General features: G+C 42.5%; 1 protein-coding gene across 5 annotated transcripts in view; it reads right to left on the reverse strand.

Annotated features, from left to right (window-relative positions):
* Nucleotides 1–12,410, reverse strand: part of LOC140198338 (focal adhesion kinase 1) — a 569,537-nt gene that overhangs the window by 191,903 nt on the left and 365,224 nt on the right. The gene's annotated exons all lie outside the window — the stretch shown is intronic.

Consider the following 12,410-nt stretch of genomic DNA (forward strand, 5'->3'; position numbering starts at 1 on the left):
GAGTTCATTCCGCATACCTAAGGGTTATTTACAATAATTGCACAGGATTCGACCATTCCCTTTCAGGGGGAGGGAACTTGCTATAAATGGGAGCTACCACTTTAAAGTCAGAAGGGTGTACCATGGCAAACACATGATTTCTATCACTGTATACACAGGAATTCAATATAGTTAAGTTGTAACTGAACATAGAGTTGTTGGTTGTGCTCCTAAGTCTGGTTTTAAAACATAATACATACATTTACGACAAACACCCAACCATATTAACTCAGGCCAATACACAGTATTCTGTTTTCTGAAAGCCATTTGCTTATAGAATTTAAATTTCTAAAGCAAGCAAAAAACAGGGGAAGACAAGCATTTAAATATTTTCATGGTAACACAGTCGGGCTTACATGTTTGCTTTATAGCAGTAAGTGAAATGGGTACAGCAGTGAGAGAAAATCTTACTTTCTGCAGGAGTATACAGTATATCAAGATAGCTGGCATCAGTGGTATCTAATAAAGTAAATATAAGCTGAATAAAAATATCAGCAAAGAAAACTGGACATCCAGAATAGTTAATAGACAAAAAAGTTTCTTTTCATTAAAAAATCAGATTGAAGAATCGTAAGATAAAAACTATACTTGAATTCAGTGTCAAATCATGTAGAAATGGTTGATATGGGAGGTCATGTCAAACCATTTAAACTCCCGCATGGGAGGTTAGTTAGGAAGATTCATTCGCTCGGTATACGTGGAGAGGTAGTAAATTGGATTAGACATTGGCTCAATGGGAGAAGCCAGAGAGTGGTAGCGGAGGATTGCTTCTCTGAGTGGAGGCCTGTGACTAGTGGTGTGCCACAGGGATCAGTGCTGGGTCCATTGTTATTCATCATCTATATCAATGATCTGGATGATAATGTGGTAAATTGAATCAGCAAATTTGCTGATGATACAAAGATTGGAGGTGTAGCAGACAATGAGGAAGGTTTTCAAAGCTTGCAGAGGGATTTGGACCAGCTGGAAAAATGGACTAAAAAATGGCAGATGGAGTTTAATACAGATAAGTATGAGGTATTGCACTTTGGAAGAACAAACCAAGGTAGAACAGAGAAGTTAAATGGTAGGGCACTGAGGAGTGCAGTAGAACAGAGGGCTCTGGGAATACAGATACAAAACTCCTTAAAAGTGGCATCACAGGTAGATAGGGTTGTAAAGAGAGCTTTTGGTACATTGGCCTTTATTAAGCAAAGTATTGAGTATAAGTGTTGGAATGTTATGGTGAGGTTGTATAAGGCATTGGTGAGGCCGAATTTGGAGTATTGTGTACAGTTTTGGTCACCAAATTACAGGAAGGATATTAATAAGGTTGAAAGAGTGCAGAGAAGGTTTACAAGGATGTTGCCGGGACATGAGAAACTGAGTTACAGAGAAAGGATGAATAGGTTAGGACTTTATTCCCTGGAACATAGAAGAATGAGGGGAGATTTGACAGAGGTATATAAAATTACGATGGATATAGATAGAGTGAATGCAAGCAGGCTTTTTCCACTGAGGCTAGGGGAGAAGAAAAACCAGAGGACATGGGTTAGGGGTGAAGGGGGGAAAGTTTAAAGGGAACATTGGGTGGGGGCTTTTTCATGGAGAGGATAGTGGGAGTGTGGAATGAGCTGCCAAATGAAGTGGTAAATGCAGGCTTACTTTTAACATTTAAGAAAAACTTGGACAGGTACATGGATGAGAGGTGTATGGAGAGATATGGTCCAGGTGCAGGTCAGTAGGACTAGGCAGTAAAATGGTTCGGCACAGCCAAGAAGGGCCAAAAGGCCTGTTTCTGTGTTGTGATGTTCTGTGGTTCTTAAGAGAAAAAGCAATTGAAAGCAAAAAAATGAGAGCCAAAGCAACATTGAAGGAGAGGTTGTTTACTTGACACCACGGTGTCAGGGTAATGACTTCTCTGTAGGGTGCCTCATTATTATTTGAGATAAGGCCAATCAATATAGTATCGTCAGCAACTTTAATTAGCAGATTGGAGCTGTGGATGGCAACACAGTCAGGGGTGTACAGAGAGGAAAGGAAGGGGCTTAGGACACAGCTCTGAGGAGTTCCTGTGTTGAGGGTCAGAGGGGCAGAGGTGAGGGAGCCCGCTCCCTTGGCGATCTAACAGGAAGTCCAGGATCCAGCTGCACAAGACAGGGTGAAGGCTGAGGTTTCTGAGCTTCTTGTTAAGCCTGGATGGAATTATGGTGTTGAACGCTGAACAGTAGTCAAAGAACAGCATTCACACATAAGAATTCTTCTTCTCCAGGTGTGTAAGGACGGTGTGTAGAGCTGTGGTTATTGCATTATCCTTCACTCGATTGTGTCGGTAGGCAAATTGTAGGACAGTGGTCCCCAACCACCGGGCCACAAAGCATGTGCTACCAGGCCACGGGGAAATGATATGATTTGGCGATATGAAATGATATGAGTCAGCTGCACCTTTGCTCATTCCCTGTCACGCCCACTGTTGACTAACACCACCTGCACCCCCCCCCCCCACCCCCTCCATCGGCCAGTCCACAAGAATATTGACAATATTAAACCGGTCCGCGGTGCAGAAAAGGTTGGGGACCCCTGTTGTAGGGGGTCCAATGTGGGTGGAAGCATGCTGCAGATGTAGTCCTTGACCAGCCTCTCAAAGCATTTGCTTATTATTGAGGTGAGTGTGACAGGACGTCAGTTGTTATACAGCTACAGGAACAGTGGTGGATGTTTTGAAGCAGCAGAAGCACTGACACGGTCAAATTCTCTTTATGAAAGATGGACAGAGATCTGATAAAAAAGTGAAGAGCAAAGTAAAGGGTTATCACATAACAGAAGGATGTGAAAGCACTAGAAAAGCCACAGAGGTCACTGAGAAACATTGCCAAGACTGTGACTTCCAGCTTGGACTGTTTTCTATGGAATAAATGAAAACTGGTAAGACCAAATCAGAAGGAATATGCTTATTTTAATTTCCCAGCCCAAAGAAGGATGTACATAAAATGAATGCCGCAAAGGTCCACCTGATTGATTTCTGGGATGGTGGGTTCGTTGCACGAAGACAGTTAAGCAGACTTGGAATATACACTCCAGTTATACTCCAGGAGTTTTTTACAATATGATTTCCTGCTGTCAATACAGAGTTAATGCGAGACAGTGTGAGAGGGAGGATAGGCAGGTGATAGAGAAGGGATGCGCTCAGACCGATGGTTTGAAATGTGTCTATTTTAATGCAGGAGTATTATGATCAAAGCCGATTAGCTTAGAGCGTGGAACAGTAATTAGAGCTATGATGTCGTGGCCATTACAGAGACTTGGATGGTTCAGGGGCAGGAATGGTTACTTTGAGTTCCAGGCTTCAGATGTCTCAGCCAGGACAGGAAGGGAGGCAAAAGAGGCGATGGCTTGACACTGTTGATCAGAGGTAGTGTCACGGCTGCAGAAAAGGAGGAAGACATGGAGGGATTGTCTACTGAGTCTCTGTGGGCGGAAGTTAGGAACAGGAAGGGGTCGATAACTTCAATCGGTGTTTTTTATAGATCACCTAATAGTAACAGGGACATCGAGGAGCAGATAGGGAGACAGATTCAGGAAAGGTGTAATAATAACAGGGTTGTCGTGGTGGGAGATTTTAATTTCCCAAATATCGATTGGCATGTCCCTACAGCAAGGGGTTTAGATGGGGTGGAGTTTGTTAGGTGTGTTCAGGAAGGTTTCTTGACACTATGTAGATAAGCCTACAAGAGGAGAGGCTGTACTTGATCTGGTATTGGGAAATGAACCGGGTTAGGTGTCAGATCTCTCAATGGGACAGCATTTTGGAGAAAGTGATCACAATTCTATTTCCTTTGCCACAGCATTAGAGAGGGATAGGAACAGACAAGTTAGGAAAGCATTTAATTGGAGTAAGGGGAAATATGAGGCCATCGGACAGAAACTTGGAAGCATAAATTGGGAACAGATGTTCTCAGGGAAATGTACGGAAGAAATGCGGCAAATGCTCAGGGGATATTTGTGTGGAGTTCTGCATAGGTACGTTCCAATGAGACAGGGAAAGGATGGTAGGGTACAGGAACCGTGGTGTACAAATCTAGTCAAGAAGAAAAGCTTATGAAAGGTTCAAAGAACTAGGTAATGATAGGAATCTAGAAGATTATGAGGCTAGCAGGAAGGAGCTTTCAGAAAGAAATTAGGAGAGCCAGAAGGGGCCATGAGAAGGCTTTGGTGGACAGGATTAAGGAAACCCTAAGGCATTCTACAAATATGTGAAGAACAAGAGGATAAGATGTGAAAGAATAGGACCAATCAAGTGTGACAGTGGAAGAGTGTGTATGGAACCAGAGGAGACAGCAGAGGTACTTAATAAGTACTTTGCTTCAGTATTCACTACAGGAAAGGATCTTGGCGACTGTAGGGATGACTTACAGCAGACTAAAAAGCTTGAGCATGTAGATATTAAGAAAGAGGATGTGCTGGAGCTTTTGCAAAGCATCAAGTTGGATAAGTCACCAATGACTCAGGCAGTGCATTCCACACACCAACCACTCTCTGAGTAAAAAACCTTCCTCTAATATCCCCCTTGAATTTACCACCACTTACCTTAAAGCCATGTCCTCTTGTATTGAGCAGCGGTGCCCTGGGGAAGAGGCGCTGGCTGTCCACTCTATCTATTCTTCTTAATATCTTGTACACCTCTATCATGTCTCCTCTCATCGTCCTTCTCTCCAAAGAGTAAAGCCCTAGCTCCCTTAATCTCTGATCATAATTCATACTCTCTAAACCAGGCAGCATCCTGGTTAATATTCTCTGTACCCTTTCCAATGCTTCCACATCCTTCCTATAGTGAGGCGACCTGAACTGGACACAGTACTCCAAGTGTGGCCTAACCAGAGTTTTATAGAGCTGTATCATTACATCACGACTCTTATACTCTAACCCTCGACTTATGAAAGCTATCACCCCATAAGCTTTCTTAACTACCCTATCCACCTGTGAGGCAACTTTCAGGGATCTGTGGACGTGTACTCCCAGATCCCTCTGCTCCTCCACACTACCAAGTATCCTGTCATTTACTTTGTACTCTGCCTTGGAGTTTGTCCTTCCAAAGTGTACCACCTCACACTTCTCCGGGTTGAACTCCATCTGCCACTTCTCAACCCACTTCTGCATCCTATCAATGTCTCTCTGCAATCTTCGACAATCCTCTACACTATCTACTACACCACCAACCTTTGTGTCGTCTGCAAACTTGCCAACCCACCCTTCTACCCCCACATCCAGGTCGTTAATAAAAATCACGAAAAGTAGAGGTCCCAGAACAGATCCTTGTGGGACACCACTAGTCGCAATCCTCCAATCTGAATGTACTCCCTCCACCACCACCCTCTGCCTTCTGCAGGCACGCCAAGTCTGAATCCACCTGGCCAAATTTCCCTGGATCCCATGGCTTCTGACTTTCTGAATAAGCCTACCGTATGGAACCTTGTCAAATGCCTTACTAAAATCCATATAGGTCACATCCACCGCATTACCCTCATCTATATGCCAAGTCACCTCCGCAAAGAACTCTATCAGGCTTGTTAGACACGATCTGCCTTTCACAAAGCCTTGCTGACTGTTCCTGATCTGACCATGATTCTATAAATGCCCATAGATCCTATCTCTAAGAATCTTTTCCAACAGCTTTCCCACCACAGATGTAAGGCTCACTGGTCTATAATTACCCGGACTATCCCTACTACCCTTTTTGAACAAGGGAACAACATTCGCCTCCCTCCAATCCTCCGGTACCATTCCCATGGACAACGAGGACATAAAGATCCTAGCCAGAGGCTCAGCAATCTCTTCCCTCGCCTCGTGGAGCAGCCTGGGGAATATTCCGTCAGGCCCTGGGGACTTATCTGTCCTAATGTATTTTAGCAACTCCAACACCTCCTCTCCCTTAACATCTTCATGCTCCAGAACATCAACCTCACTCATATTGTCCTCACCATCAACAAGTTCCCTCTCATTGGTGAATACCGAAGAGAAGTATTCATCGAGGACCTCGCTCATTTCCACAGCCTCCAGGTACATCTTCCCACCTTTATCTCTAATCGGTCCTATCTTCACTCCTGTCATCCTTTTTTTCTTCACATAATTGAAGAATGCCTCGGGGTTTTCCTTCACCCTACTCGCCAGGGCCTTCTCATGCCCCCTTCTTACTCTTCTCAGCCCCTTCTTAAGCTCCTTTCTTGCTCCCTATATTCCTCAATAGACCCATCTGATCCTTGCTTCCTAAACCTCATGTACGCTGCCTTCTTCCAACCTGACTAGATGTTCCACCTCACTTGTCACCCATGGTTCCTTCACCCTACCATTCTTTATCTTCCGCACCGGGACAAATTTATCCCTAACATCCTGCAAGAGATCTCTAAACATCGACCACATGTCCATAGTACATTTCCCTGCAAAAACATCATCCCAATTCACACCTGCAAGTTGTAGCCTTATAGCCTCATAATTTGCCCTTCCCCAATTAAAAATTTTCCTGTCCTCTCTGATTCTATCCTTTTCCATGATAATGCTAAAGGCCAGAGAGCGGTGGTCACTGTCCCCCAGATGCTCACCCACTGAGAGATCTGTGACCTGACCCAGTTCATTACCTAGTACTAGATCTAGTATGGCATTCCCCCGGTCCGCCTGTCCACACACTGTGACAGGAATCCGTCCTGGACACACTTAACAAACTCTGCCTCATCTAAACCCTTGGAACTAATCAGGTGCCAATCAATATTGGGGAAGTTAAAGTCACCCATGATAACAACCCTGTTATTTTTGCACCTTTCCAAAATCTGCCTTCCAATCTGCTCCTCTGTATCTCTGCTGCTACCAGGGGGCCTATAGAATACCTCCAATAGAGTAACTGCTCCCTTCCTGTTCCTGACTTCCACCCATACTGACTCAAAAGAGGATCCTCCTGTCCCATAATCCTCTTGTATTCCTTTTGCCTATCACCTGTCCAGCTCTTGGCTCCATCCCTCCCCCTCCTGTCTTCTCCTATCATTTTGGATCTCCCCCTCCCCCTCCAACTTTCAAATCCCTTACTCACTCTTCCTTCAGTTAGTCCTGATGAAGGGTCTCGGCCTGAAACGTCGACTGCACCTCTTCCTAGAGATGCTGCCTGGCCTGCTGCGTTCACCAGCAACTTTTATGTGTGTTGCTTGAATTTCCAGCATCTGCAGAATTCCTGTTGTTTCCTGCTACATTACCCACCTTTTCTGTAGCTGTAGTAGTATCCCTGACCAGTATTGCCACCCCTCCTCCCTTCCCCCCCCCCCCCATTCCTTTTAAAGCACTGAAATCCAGGAATATTGAGAATCCATTCCTGCCCTGGTGCCAGCCAAGTCTGTGTAATGGCCACTACATCATAATTCCACATATGTATCCAAGCTCTCAGTTCATCACCTTTGTTTCTGATGCTCCTTGCATTGAGTACACACAATTCAGCCCTCCTACCTTACTACCTTTACACCATTTATTCTGCTTCTCTTTCCTCAAAGACTCTCTATATATTAGATCTGGCTTTACTCCATGCACATCTTTCACTGCTCTATCGCTCCGGGTCCCATCCCCCTTGCAAATTAGTTTAAACCCTCCCGAACTATGCTTACAGGAAAGATACTGTCATGAATAGTGGAATGGCTGACAGGTAGGAGGCAGCGACTGGGAATAAAAGGGCCTTTTCTGGTTGGCTGCCGGTGACTAGTGGTGTTCTTCAGTATCGGGACTGCTACTTTACACATTGTTAATGATTTCGATAATGGAATTGATGGCTTTGTGGCAAAGTTTGCAGAGGATACAAAGATATGTGGAGGGATATGTAGTACTTTAGAAGTAATACGATTGCAGCAGGACTTAGACAAATTGGAAGAATGAGCAAAAAATTGGCAGATGGAATACAGTGCTGGGAAATGTATGATAATACATTTCGGTAAAAGGAACAATAGTGCAGATTATTATCTAAATGGGGAGTAGCTTCAAACATTAGAGGTGCGGAGCGACTTAGGAGTCCTCATGCAAGACTCCTAAAAGATTCACTTACAGGTTGAATCTGTGGTAAAGTAGGCAAATGCAATGTTTGGGATTTACGTCAAGGGGAATAGAATATAAAAGCAAGGAGATAATGCTGAACCTTTATAAGACACTAGTCAGGCCATACTTAAGAGTATCGTCAATAGCTTTGGGCTCAGAAAGCATGTGTTGTCATTGGAGAGAGTCCAGAGGAGGTTCACAAGGATGATTCTGGGAATGAAGGGGTTAACATATGAGGAGCGTTTTGCAGCCTTGGACCTGGACCTCGTACCCTCCAAATATCCCGACCTCCATCTCGGTTTTTTTGCACTACCCTACTTCCCATTTTTCTATTTATGATTTATAATTTAAATTTTTAATATTTACTATCGATTTGTAATCCAGGGAGTGGGAAGCACAGAATCAAATATCGCTATGATGATTGTACGTTCTAGTATCAATTGTTTGGCGACAATAAAGTATAGAGTACTGATTGGAATTTAGAAGAGTGCGGGGGGGGGGGGGATCTCATTGAAACCTACCAAATGATGAAAGGTCTAGATAGGGTGGATGTAGAGAGGATGTTTCCTCTGCTGGGGGTATCCAGAACTAGAATGCACAGCCTCAAAATTGAGGGGTAACCTTCTAGAACATTTTTAGCCAGACAGTTGTGAAGGTGTGGAATGGTCCACCACAGACTGTGGTGGAGGCCTAGTCTGTGGGTACATTTAAGACAGAAGTAGATGGTTTCCTGATCAGTCAGGGCACCAAAGGATATGGCAAGAGGGCAGGTGTATGGGGTTGAGTGGGATCCAGGAACACCCATGATAGAATGGTGAAGCAGATATGATAGGCTGAATGGCCCATTTCTGCTCCTAAGTCTTATGGTCTAAATCTACAGAACTTTCGGTGATATACCAAACCTGCTTAAACTCTGAATGATGTAGAGCCACTGATGTGCCTAACTCACAATTGTGTCAAAGGGCCTCGGATAGACCCTCCAAGATGCTGACATGCAGGAACTTGTAGCTGCTCACCTTCTAACAAGGACAGAAGTGTATTCTCCTGACTTCCACTTCTTGAAGTCAACAATCAAATCCTTAATCTTGTTGACATTAAGTCAGCGATTGCTGTTGTGATACCACTGAACCAGCTATCTCACTCATACACTGCCATCTGAGATTTTACTAACAGTGGTATCATTGGTGAACTTATAGATAGCATTTGAGCTGTGCATAGCCCCACAGTAATGTCTGTAGAGAGAGTAGAGCAATGAACTAAGCACGCATCCTTGAGATGTGCCCGTTTTAATTGTCAGTGAGGAGGAAATGTTACAACCCATCAGTCATTGACCCTTTATAAGAACAGATTTTTTCTTACATTTATGGGTTGAAAGGAATATATCAGCATGAATCAAGAATTGATGAACTTAAAAAAAAACAATAAAAGAATAAGCAGGTCATTTTCATGCAATAAGGATAAAGTTAATCAGAAGAAACATGAATCATTGCTTGCATCTCAGTTGATTACAGTTTTCTTCACGATTTAAGGTGACTGTACCTACTCTAACATATCCAAGACTTTCAAAGATTCAACGTGAAGTTAGAAAAAAATCAAAGAGCTGGTTGCAAAAATGTAATAAGGAGGAACAAACATGTTATGAGAGTGGTCATTAAATAAAGTGTGGGTAAAAGTGTAATAATTCTGCAGGAATAACAGAAAACAATTTAATTATTATATGTATGCTCCCCTACATGAAACAGTGCAAACAGGAAGCCAGGCAGTACAATGACTGAGTAGAAGAAAAAGGAATTCCAAAATTCACTAACCTCTTAGAGAAAGAACTCCTTTATCAAATTATCAAGTTTATTGATTTACAATAATGTTGTTGTTTATTGTTTAAATAATGACTGGAAAATTGCAAGTATCACTCCACTATTTAAGAAGGGAGGTAGGCAGAAGAAAGGAAATTGTAGGTCAGTTAGCCTGACTTCAGTGGTTGTGTAGATGGAGTCAATTATTAAGGATGAAGTCTTGTGGGATACCTGGTGGTACATAATAAAATAGGCCAAAGTCATCTTGGTTTCCTTAAGGGGAAATCTTGCTGTCAAAACTATTGGAATTCTTTGTGGAAATAACAAGCTTTCGACAAGATGCACAAAAGATGCCCATGTAATACAGGAAAGATGCTTGCATGGATCAAAGATTGGCAGACTGGCAGGGGGCAAATAGTGGGAATAAAGGAGGCCTATTCTGGTTGGCTGCCGGTGACTAGTGGTGTTCCGCAGGGATCAGTGTTGGAACCGCTTCTTTTCAAGTTATACATTAATGACTTGGATGAAGGAATTGATGGCTTTCTAGCTAGGTTTTTGGATGATACAAAGATAGGTGGAGGGGCAAGTAGTGCTGAAGAAACAGTGAGTCTGCAAAGGGACAGATTGAGAGAATGGGCAAAGAAACGTCAGATAGAATATAGTGTAGGGAAGTGTATGGTCATGCACTTCGGTGGAAGGAATAAAGATGAGAACTATGTTCTAAACAGGGAGAAAATTCATGAATCAGAGGTATGAAGGGAGTCTTGTGCAGGATTCGCGAAAGGTTAATTTGTAGGTTTAGTTGGTGGTAAGGAAGGCAAATGCAACGTTAGCATTCAATCTAGAGGACTGGAATATAAGGGCAAGTATGTAATGCGGAGGCTTTATAAGGCATTGGTCAGATCACACTTGGAGTATTGTAAGCAGTTTTAGGCCCCTTATCTAAGAAAAGATGTGCTGACATTGAAAGAGTGCAGAGAAGGTTCACGATAATGATTCTAGGAATGAATAGATGAACATACGAGTAGTGTTTGATAGCTCTGGACTTGTACTCATGGGAGTTTAGAAGAATAAGACTGCTCATTGAAAGTTATCAAATATTGAAAAGTCTGGAATGAGTGGATGTTGGGTGGATGTTTCCTATAACAGGCAAGTTTAGGACTAGAGGGTACAGCCTCAGAATAGAAGGACTATCATTTAGAACAGAGGTGAGGAGGAATTGATTTAGTCAGAGTGTAGTGAATTTGTGGAATTCACTGCCACAGAAGGATGTGGAGGCCAAATTCTTGAGTATACCATATTTAAAGTAGAGTTTGATAATTTCCTGAGTAGTCAGGGCGTCAAACATTACAGGAGGGGCAGAAAGAATGGGATTGAGAGGGATAACAGATTTGATGGGTGGAATGGCCTAATTCTGTTCCAGTATCTTATGGTTATCATAGGCATATATTCACAGGGTATAGCTGCCATAGAAATTAGCTTTTTGCAGCAGGAGCAAAGTATAATACAAGATGAGGACAAACATTAATTCCTGACGAAAGGTCTCGGCCTGAAACGTCGACTGCACCTCTTCCTAGAGATGCTGCCTGGCCTGCTGCGTTCACCAGCAACTTTTATGTGTGTTACAAACATTAATTTTATGGGTTGTTGCAATGGGAGACTTCTCCTCAGGTTGTCCTTCCTCATTTTATATTCTTCAAGCAAGCTTATAAACATTTGTTCAATCAGACGCCTTTGGTATTTCAATGACATATCCTCCATGCTTCTAAACTCCAGAAAGTAGATACAGTTACCAACCAATGTTGAGCCAATATTGTACACTGGCGAAATTACCCCAATGGTTCACAGCCCACTATAACTGTAATAACTGTGGAACTGTAATACCATCAACCCATAAAACCTAGCACTCCCCAAGACTATTTTTTTCTCTCTTCCTCTCCCTCAATCTTGTACCAGTGTCGTTACGTTTATTTCATTTATTTTGCACATGTATAATTTTTGTAATTTACTTTGTTTGTTGTAATCTTGTAATATACTGCGCTTCCTCTGCAAAAAGCTAATTGCCGTATATGATAAAAATAATCATGATAATTTTGATACGAGTTCCTTCACTCAGAGGCTAGTGAATCTTGTAAATTTCTGCCCAAAAGATTGAAAGTTATGATTTTCTGTGGGGAGTTAAATACATCTTGCTGCAATATTTCCCAGCATTATACTGGTTAATCACCTCTCAGTTTAGGAACCAGGTCAGATATAGTTCAATTTCAGAGAAAAGTTTTGATTTCAATGATGTTGTAAAGCAGAGGTTTTGGAAACAATGCCCAAAGATTCTTTGTTTAGTAATGATTCGGTTTACTTTTAATATTTTCAATTGGTGTTTGTTCAAACATATTTAAAATACTTCAATCTTAATAGCACCTGAATGTATGGGGTATCAACTTAATGATAAAATCAATGTCTAATTTAACAAAGGACAAAATTCTACCCTCAGCTTTGCCCTCTGTAAGGGGCATTTCATGAGTGAATGGTTGTGGTTCC

Source organism: Mobula birostris, chromosome 1, assembly GCF_030028105.1.
Source record: "Mobula birostris isolate sMobBir1 chromosome 1, sMobBir1.hap1, whole genome shotgun sequence".
In the NCBI taxonomy this organism is placed as follows: Eukaryota; Metazoa; Chordata; class Chondrichthyes; order Myliobatiformes; family Myliobatidae; genus Mobula; species Mobula birostris.